The 10,179-nt window shown below is 42.0% G+C and overlaps 1 protein-coding gene across 1 annotated transcript in view; it reads right to left on the bottom strand.

Annotated features, from left to right (window-relative positions):
- Nucleotides 1–225: 225 nt before the first annotated feature.
- Nucleotides 226–10,179, bottom strand: part of tsnare1 (T-SNARE Domain Containing 1) — an 849,044-nt gene continuing 839,090 nt past the window's right edge. The window contains exon 12 of the mRNA XM_060824475.1: nt 226–493. The gene's annotated coding sequence lies outside the window, so the exon portion shown is untranslated. The remainder of the gene's footprint in view (nt 494–10,179) is intronic.

The raw sequence follows: 10,179 nt of genomic DNA, 5'->3' as shown, positions 1-10,179 counted from the left end.
GTGGGCAACGTTACTGCTGGGTATTTGGCTGATGACATCATTGGCAGCAGAAGTGACGTCACAGATGGAACCAACCAGTGACTGCGGATATGATGAGGTGACATTGAGATTTATTTCACTTTCGTAGTAAAAACGAACATATACATAGCAGCGATTGCAAGGCTGTAATCTAATCTAAAGGATTCATATGATACCAGTAAACCATTTTAGCTCCACCCTCATGGCTGATGACAAGGTAAGTGTCACATGTGTGATAGTGAATCCCGCGACGCCAGTGTATCCTGCGGTCATAGTCTTGTCTGTAGTTATGGAGATGGTTGGTGGATGGCAATCTCAGAGGTGATGAGCAGTGGCTGCAGGCCGTGCAGTGGCATTGGAGGAGGAAGAGGACGTCATCGATTGTCCCGGTGGTCATGGAAGGAGCGGCCATGTGGCTAATGGTGTCTGGGTGGTTCCAGAAGCTGGGAGAATGTTCTGCAAAGTTCAAGGAAGCCTGTGTATGGAGGGAAGTATATGAAAGTTTGTTTAGCTTATGCTCTTTTGTGTCTGATGCAGTAGATCATGCAGATGAAATGGACAACAATCATCTGACATCATGAGAAGTTGCCCCATTGCCATTGGCCAAAACTGTTCAACAAGAGACTGACATAGAGAAAATAACCTGACATTAGGAATATGATTTAACAATAAGGGCCCAGAGCAGATGGGTGTGCTGAGACAGCAGGCCTTATTATGATGGCCTCATATTGTTGTTTTTTGTAAAGATTAGATTACTTATAGTATGTAAACAGGTCCTTCAGCCCAACAAGTCCACACTGACCCGCCAAAGTGTATACCACACAGACTCCTACATTTACCCCTTCACCTAACACCATGGGCAATGTAGCATGGCCAATTCACCTGACCTGCACATTTTTGGATGTGGGAGGAAACCGGACCACCCGGAGGAAACTCACGCAGACATGGGGAGAATGTGCAAACTCTACACAGAGAGTCGCTTGAGGTGGGAATTGAACCCAGGTCTCTGGCGCTGTGAGGCAGCAGTGCTAACCACTGTGCCACCGTGCTGCCCATAAAACCAGTTGTTGTTGCTGTACCATTAAACCAGTGATGCAATCTTCTGGGGACCTGGGTCAGAATCCTGTTATGGCAGATGGTGACATTTGAATTCAATAAAAATCTGGAATTAAGAGTCACATGATGACCATGAATCAATTGTTGAGGAAAAACTCTTCTAGTTCACTAATGTCCTCTAAGGAAATGAGCCCTTATGGTGAAAGGAATCATGGGTATAGGAGAAAGCAGAAATGGGACATTGAAATTGCATGATCAGCCATGCTCATATTGAATGGTGGAACAGGTTCAAAGACCTGAATTGCCTACTCCCACACCTATTTTCAATGAAACTGTTGTTCTTACCTTGTCTAGCCTCAGCAATGGGGACGGCTCTTAACAGGGCAATTTGGGATGAGAAATAAATGCTGACTTAGCCAGAAATGCCCACATCCTGTTAATCAATAAAATAAGCACTCCTTGTAGGCAGTAGTCCTCATCAAGCAGATGGAAGATGGGCCAGAAGTGGAGATGCAAGACTCAGAGAAGGGATCCTGAACACCACCTAGAGAGTAGCATGTTGTTCCACTAGCACTTTAATGAGTTGCTCACACATTCTGCCCTAAAGGTCAGTCTGTCCTGTGGTATAAATGAACTGTTCTCTATCACCAGGGCTTATACTTTCTTTACCTCATTCATTGACATATCATGTCTAAACTGCTGCATCTTAACAATCTCAATAAACTACTTAGAGAATCACACACAAATCATTGACAGCTTATATTGGGTAACTGTGAGCATGAAACTCTTAAAATCAACGCCCTGGCACCAAATTCAAGAAAACAGAGAAAATAATCTAGTATGAAAAGAAACACCTTTCTCTCTAAAGCATTATGTTCCATGCCTAATAAGCTGCCATAAGATAATAAGAGAGATTCACACTGTGTCACAGTATGTTAAAGCTCCCTCCTAATGGAGTTGTTTGTTTCCACAATGTAGGACAAACCGTAAGAATTGAATTTGCAGAACGAAAGACACAGTCCCACCAATGTATGAAATGATCTGATGAGGTGACATTGAGATTTATTTCACTTTCGTAATAAAAACGAACATATACATAGAAGCGATTTCAAGGCCGTAATCTAATCTAAAGGATTCATATGATACCAGTAAATCATTTTAGCTCCACCCTCATGGCTGATGACATGTTATAAACTTGAATTAAATTACCAGCCTGGAATGACTCCCAGTTGTCTACTTTTCTCCATATAAACTATCTGACTCCTTCAGTTTTATTGCAGCCATGTAATCGCTCCCAGGTATCAACTATTCTCTCTACAAATGTTTGAACTCCTCAATTAGATTACAGCTGTGTAATCAATCCCACTTATCATTGTCTGCATAAGCTATTTGAATCCTTCAGTTCAGTATCAACTGTATCTGAGTAGCAGCAATTTTGAGGCAGTAGATTGTGAGCTCATACATTCCCTCTCCATATAAACCCCATCATTCTGCTCCTCAGGGTCAATGTGTCAAGGAGTGGCAGATGGAGTTTAATTTAAATAAATGTAAAGTACTGTATTTTGGAAAGGCAAATCAGGGCAGGATTTATATACATAATGATAAGGTCTTGGGAGTGTTGTTGAACAAAGAGACCTTAGTGTAAAGGTTCGTAGTTCCTTGAAAGTGGAGTCGCAGGTAGATAGGATAGCGAAGAAGGCATTTGGTATGCTTGCCTTTATTGGTCAGTATAGGAGTTGGGAGGTCACATTGTGGCTGTAGAGGATATTGATTAGATCACTATTGGAATACTGCATGCAATTCTGGTCTCCCTGCTATCAGAAAAATGTCGTGAAACTTGAAAGGATTCAGAAAAGACCTACAAGGATCTTTAGATTAGAGTGGTGCTGGAAAAGCACAGCAGGTCAGGCAGCATCCAAGAAGCAGGAAAATCGACATTTCAGGTACAAGATGTTGCCAGGGTTGGAGTGTTTGAGCTATAAGGAGAAGCTGAATAGGCTGGGGCCGAAGGGTGATCTTACAGAGGTTTAGAAAATCATGAGGGGCAAGGATGGGGCAAAAGCTAAGATCTTTTTCCCGGGGGTGCAGAAGTCCAAAACTAGAGGGCATAGATTTAAGGTGAGAGGGTTATGATTTAATAGTGAACTAAGGGGAAACCTTTTCATGCAGAGGGTGGTGTGTGTATGGAATGAGTTGCCAGAGGAAGTGGTGGAGGCTGGTACAATGGCAATATTTAAAATGCATATGAATAGGAAGGGTTTACAGGGATATGGGCCAAATGCTGAAAAAATGGGATTAAATCTATTCAGGATAGCTGGTCAGCAGGGATCACACACACACACACACACACACACACACACACACACACACACACACACACCTGATTTATCATCTTTGAGTTGGAGTTTTCACATAGCACTTCAGCATCCACTCCAGCTCTGATCTTATCATCTTGAATGGGGACACTGGAAGGATTCAACAAAGGACATTAAGCGGCCAAAAAGACCTACATGTGTAATGTACAGACATCTTCAATCCAACAATGTTTCCAAATGTTCAATGAAACAATATCAATTGTTGGAACAAACAGGCCTTTATTTCTTCGGTAATGATTAAACTATGATTAACGATGGCTTTAAATGAGGTATGGGGCTTCCTGTTGGTACATGGCCAGTGAAGTGGGCTGCACCTGCTTCCTTCTGTCATAGTCCCAGGCCACAGGATTTTCATCTTAGTTACATTTTCAATGCTTCCTGCCCCATCTGTCATTCCACTGTAACCATTTATACCTCTTCAGATTTGTCTTTGCATTTGAGGTTTATCCACATGAGTAGCCCCCTTTGCTCACACCATCATCTCTTTGGTTAATTTATCACCCTAACACAGGCAATCACTGCTTATTCTTTCACAAGTCTCCTGCATTTGCTTTAAAGCTGTGCATTTTCAATATTTTTTGGTTTTGATGAATTAGGATATCTCAAAGTGCTTTGTGCAATGAGTTCTTGGGAAATGCAATAGCCCAGCATCAAATATTAAGTAGGTATAAAAGGTAACATTCATATGTAAATTTAGAAATGCGACTAATAGGTGTCAAGTGTATGAACATTAAAAAGGAAAGATAAGATAAAATGGGATAGGATAATGGCAGAGCCTTTATGATAATTGTCAAGATGATGATAACATTTATATTTGGCAATTGAGTACAAAGTTTCAGTGTCGTCAGAAAAATGATGAAGCCTTTGGGATGAAAAAGCTCCATGGAGGCACATTGTGAAGTAAGTACTAAGTTTAGTTTGCCACAAATAACTCCAACATACTTTATGAGATCTTTCCTATTTTGCACAATCACTACCACTACCACAAGTAGAAATGTCATGTCTTCTGATTCCCATAAGTCAGAAATAATCAGACTTTATCAAATCCACACTGTTGGAGATTTATCAAATATATTTCTTGCATCTCTTCATATAGCTAGTGGTCTCATAGACTAATATATTGGCTCAGATATCTCCTTCAAAATCATCCATTTACCTGTTGACTCTTAAGGTCTGTTCCATCGGAAATAGCCAGGGTCTGAAAGGCAATTTGATAGTGACAGAGGAAAGGTGAGTGAGGGAGTAGGGGAAGGTGGGTAGCCAGGAAATTGTGTGACAAAAAGATACAATGCAAGGGAGGTGAGGAGGGTAGGATGCCAAGTGGGTGTGATTGATTGGATGCCTGGTAAGTGGATGAGTCCTTAGACTGAATCGGGTTTGGAGTTGGGTGTGTTAGCTCTTGGTGGTAAGGTTAGGCTGATAGAGTACTGGTCCAGCAGGATAGGGTCAAGCTGGATTGAGTTGGGTGTTGGAGGGGGGAGTTGGGTCAAATCATAGTCAGACCTGGGGTGGGAGTGAGCCCTGTTATGCTGGGGTGGGGAGAGGGGAAATCATGTCCAGTATGGGGTCAAGTGCTGCCAGGGTTTGGGGGCTTGTAGTTGGGCATTCAGGTGAGCCAAGTGTCCAGTTTAATCATTTCTCAGGAAGTTTTATAATCCTCTAAACTTGACAGCATATTTGGCATCGGTGAGCCTGAACTGGCTGAATACCCAAACATTAACAAATTTTTTCAAAAGGTTCCAGAAATGAGCTAGTGAGGCAGGAATAGGAGGATAGAGCAGATGAATGCATGGCTGAGGAGCTGGTGTATGGGAGAAGGATTCCCATTTTTGGATCATTGGAATCTCTTTTGGGGTAGAAGTGACCTGTACAAGAAGGACGGATTGCACCTAAATTGGAAGGGGACTAATATACTGGCAGGGAAATTTGCTAGAGCTGCTCGGGAGGATTTAAACTAGTAAGGTTGGGGGGGGTGAGACCCAGGGAGATAGTGAGGAAAGAGATCAATCTGAGACTGGTACAGTTGAGAACAGAAGCGAGTCAAACAGTCAGGACAGGCAGGGATAAGGAAGGACAAATAAATTAAACTGCATTTATTTCAATGCAAGGGCCCTAACAGGGAAGGCAGATGAACTCAGGGCATGGTTAGGAACATGGGACTGGGATATCATAGCAATTACAGAGACATGGCTCAGGGATGGGCAGGACTGGCAGCTTAACGTTCCAGGATACAAATGCGACAGGAAAGATAGAAAGGGAGGCAAGAGAGGACGGGGAGTGGCATTTTTCATGACAGGTAGTATTACAGCTGTGCTGAGGGAGGACATTCCCAGAAATACATACAGGGAAGTTATTTGGGTGCAACTGAGAAATAAGAAAGGGATGATCACCTTATTGGGATTGTATTATAGTTCCCCTAATAGTCAGAGGGAAATTGAGAAACAAACTTGTAAGGAGATCTCAGTTATCTGTGATAATAATAGTGTGATTATAGTAGGGGATTTTAATTTTCCAAATTGCCATAGTGTTAAAGGTTTAAATGGACAGGAATTTGTTAAGTGCATACAAGACAATTTTCTGATACAGTATGTGGATGTACCTACTAAAGAAGGTGTAAAACTTGACTTACTCTTGGGAAATAAGGCAAGGCAGTGAATGAGGTGTCAGTGGGGCAGTGACCATAATTCTATTAGATTTGAAATAGCGATGGAAAAAGATAGACCAGATCTAAAAGTTGAAGTTCTAAATTGGACAAAGGCAAATTTTGATGGTATGAGGCGAGAACTTTCAAAAGCTGATTGGAGGCAGATGTTCGCAGGTAAAGGGACGGCTGGAAAATGGAAAGCCTTCAGAGATGAGATAACGAGAATCCAGAGAAAGTATATTCCTATCAAGATGGAAGTAAAGGCTGGTAGGTATAGGGAATGCTGGATGACTAAAGAAATTGAGGGTTTGGTTAAGAAAAAGAAGGAAGCACATGTAAGGTATAAACAGGGTAGATCGAGTGAATCCTTAGAAGAGTATAAGGGAAGTAGAAGTATACTTAAAAGGGAAATCAGGAGGGCAAATCGTGGACATGAGATAGCTTTGGCAACTAGAATTAAGGAGAATCCAAAGGGATTTTACACATATATTAAGGAAAAAAGGGAAACTAGGGAGAGAATAGGGCCCCTCAAAGATGAGCAAGGCGGCCTTTGTGTGGAGCCACAGAAAATGGGGGAGATACTAAATAAGTATTTTGCATCAATATTTACTGTGGAAAAGGATATGGAAGATATAGACTTTAGGGAAATAGATGGTGACATCTTTCAAAATGTCCAGATTACAGAGGAGGAAATGCTGGATGTCTTGAAAGGGGTGAAGCTGGATAAATCCCCAGGACCTGATCCCCACAGAACTCTGTGGGAAGCTAGAGAAGTGATTGCTGGGTCTCTTGCTGAGATATTTGTATCATTGATTGTCACAGGTGAGATGGCAGAAGACTGTAGGTTGGCAAACGTGGTGACACTGTTTAAGAAGGGTGGTAAGGACAAGCTAGGGAACTATAGATCAGTGAGCCTGACTTTTGTGGTGAGCAAGTTGTTCGAGGGAATTGTGAGGGACAGGATGTACATGTATTTGGAAAAGCAAGGACTGATTAGGGATAGTTAACATGACTTTGTGTGTGGGAAATCATGTCTCACAAACTTGATTGAGTTTTTTGAAGAAGTAACAAAGAGGATTGATGAGGGCAGAGTGGTCGGTGTGATCTATATAGATTTCAGTAAGGTGTTCGACAAGGTTCCTCATGGGAGACTGATTAGCAAGGTTAGGTCTCATGGAATACAGGGAGAAGTAGCCATTTGGATACAGAACAGGCTCAAAGGTAGAAAGACGGTGGTGGAGGGTTGTTTTTCAGACTGGAGGCCTGTGGACAGTGGAGTGCCACAAGGATCGGTGCTGGATTCTCTACTGTTTGTCATTTATATAAATGATTTGGACGCGAGCATAAGAGGTACAGTTAGGAAGTTTGCAGATGACACCAAAATTGGAGGAGTAGTCAACAGCAAAGAGGGTTACCTCAGATTAAAACAGGATCTGGACCAGATGGGCCAATGGGCTGAGAAGTGGCAGATGGAATTTAATTCAGATAAATGTGAGGTGCTGCATTTTGAGAAATCTTAGCAGAACTTATACACTTAATGGTAAGGTCCTAGGGAATGTTGCTGAACAAAGAGACCTTGGAGTGTAGGTTCACAGCTCCTTGAAAGTGGAGTCTCAAGTTGATAGGATAGTGAAGAAGGTGTTTGGTATGCTTTCTTTTATTGGTCAGAGTATTGAGTACAGGAGTTGGGAGGTCATGTTGTGGCTATAAAAGACATTGGTTAGGCCACTGTTGGAATATTGCGTGCTGAGGGGTGACCTTACAGTGGTTTACAAAATTATGTGGGGCATGGATAGGGTAAATAGGCATAGTCTTTTTCCTGGGGTGGGGGATTCCAGAATTAGAGGGCATAGGTTAAGGGTGAGAGGGGAAGGTTATATAAAAGAGACCTAAGGGGCAATTTATTCATACAGAGGGTGGTACATGTATGGAATGAGCTGCCAGAGAAAGTGGTGGAGGCTGGTACAATTGCAGCATTTAAGAGGCACTTGGATGGGTATATGAATATGAAGGGTTTGGAGGGATATGGGCTGGGTGCTGGCAGGTGGGACTAGATCGGGTTGGGATATCTGGTCGGCATGGACGGGTTGGACTGAAGGGTCTGTTTCCATGCTGTACATCTCTATGACTCTAAGTGGGAATTGATCCTCAGAAAGGTGAATTTCCTGAACAATTTCCACAGAGTCCTGGAAATTCTGCGTACTTCCAAAGCACAATTGCAGTTTACAGTGCTCCAGTGGCTCCCTGGCCCATTGGAATAATTATTTTCTTCTTTCTGGATTAGTGGTGCTGGAAGAGCACAGCAATTCAGGCAGCATCCGAAGATTTTACTGCTCCTCGGATGCTGCCTGAACTGTTGTGCTCTTCCAGCACCACTAATCCAGAATCTGGGTGTTGGAATATCCAGACTCCTGCTATACGGAACACCACTCCAGTGCCGCAATAAAATGTGCCTCCTCAGGATATGCGCTCACATATCAATTAGGTCTTAATTCCTTATGAAAATTATAACCATATAATGCCAACCGTTATTAACTTGACTCACTCTTTCAGTGACGTCTTCAATCTAACTCCTCGGGAATTTGTTTTATTTTTGTCTAATAATATCAATTATAGCAATGGTAACAGTATTCAAATTGTTGAGCAGAGAGAATAAAATAATTAGGTAAAATAAAATGACTGCAGATGCTGGAAACCAGATTCTGGATTAGTGGTGTTGGAAGAGCACAGCAGCTCAGGCAGCATCCGAGGAGCAGTAAAATCCTTGGATGCTGCCTGAATTGCTGTGCTCTTCCAGCACCACTAATCCAGAAAGAAAAATATAATTATTCTAGTCAAAATATTTTTATGAAACTCTGATTACATTCAGTAATTACATGTCCAGTAGACAAAGACAGACACATTAACAGCTGGTCAGAGAATTATAGAATCACCAAATTATTACAATCAGAAGAAGGCCATTTGACCCATCAGGTTTGTGTCAACAGTCTGATGTCCTTTTGAATATATTAATTTCTCTCTCATCTCTTCTGAACAGTTCAGTGATAAGTATCCATGATTTTAAATAAACCAAATGAACATGAACAGTCTTTGATTTTGCTCAATAAATTTTATGGTTGATTACACTTACCAACATCTGAAGTGCTGGTAGAAGAATCACGCATTTGGCTACTTCCACAACAGCTATCTCCATGACAATGTTAGGGTCAGGTCTCACGTACTGTCCAAAGTTAGCCTCAGCATGGTAACATGATGCGCTATCATGTAGCTGAGTGTATAACAATATCAGTGAACTCCAATAGGCATGTGGGGACAATTTTAACTGAAATGTGCATGAGAAGCTGACAGAATAACCTTGATTTTATAACCTGTTCATTTTTAGTCTTGACAGAAGTTAATAAAAACGTAGAAAATAGGAGCAGGAGGAGGCCATCAGCACTTGGAGCTGCTCCAACATTCATAGCTAATCATCATATACTGTACCCTGTTCCCACTTTCACCCCTCTATCCTTTGAACCCTTTCGATCTGAAGAACTGTATCTATTTTGGCCTCAATTGCTTTTTGTGGCAGAGAATTTGACAGGTTCATCGCTCTCTGGGTGAAGAAATCTCTCCTCATCTCAGTCCTAAATGACCTACCCTGGCTTCTTTGACTCGATTCTTGGTTCTGTTTCTCCAGCCGGCAGAGATATACATCCTGTGTTCAACCAGGAGGAAATGATGGTCTAGTTGCATTATTGCTGGACTGCTCATCTCGAGACACAGATTATGTTCTGGGGACATGGGTTTGAATTCCATCACTGCAGATTGGAGAATTTGGATTGAATTTTAAAAACAAATCTGGAATTATGTGTCTAATGACAACCATGAATTGATTGTCAGGAAAAACTCATCTGGTTCACTAGTGCTCTTTAGAGATAGAGAAGGAAATTGCCATTATTACTTGGTATGGACTGCATGTGACTTTAGACGCACAGCAATGGGGCGGACTCTTAACTGCCCTCTGGGCTATTGGGGATTGGCAATAAATGCTGGCCAGTGACACCCTCATCCCATAAAGGGAAAAGAAGATCCCTGCCTAGACCT

This window comes from Hemiscyllium ocellatum, chromosome 4 (assembly GCF_020745735.1).
Source record: "Hemiscyllium ocellatum isolate sHemOce1 chromosome 4, sHemOce1.pat.X.cur, whole genome shotgun sequence".
Taxonomy (NCBI): Eukaryota; Metazoa; Chordata; class Chondrichthyes; order Orectolobiformes; family Hemiscylliidae; genus Hemiscyllium; species Hemiscyllium ocellatum.
The sequence above is the reverse complement of the archived record's forward strand: the minus strand, read 5'-3'. Positions and strand labels throughout refer to the sequence as shown.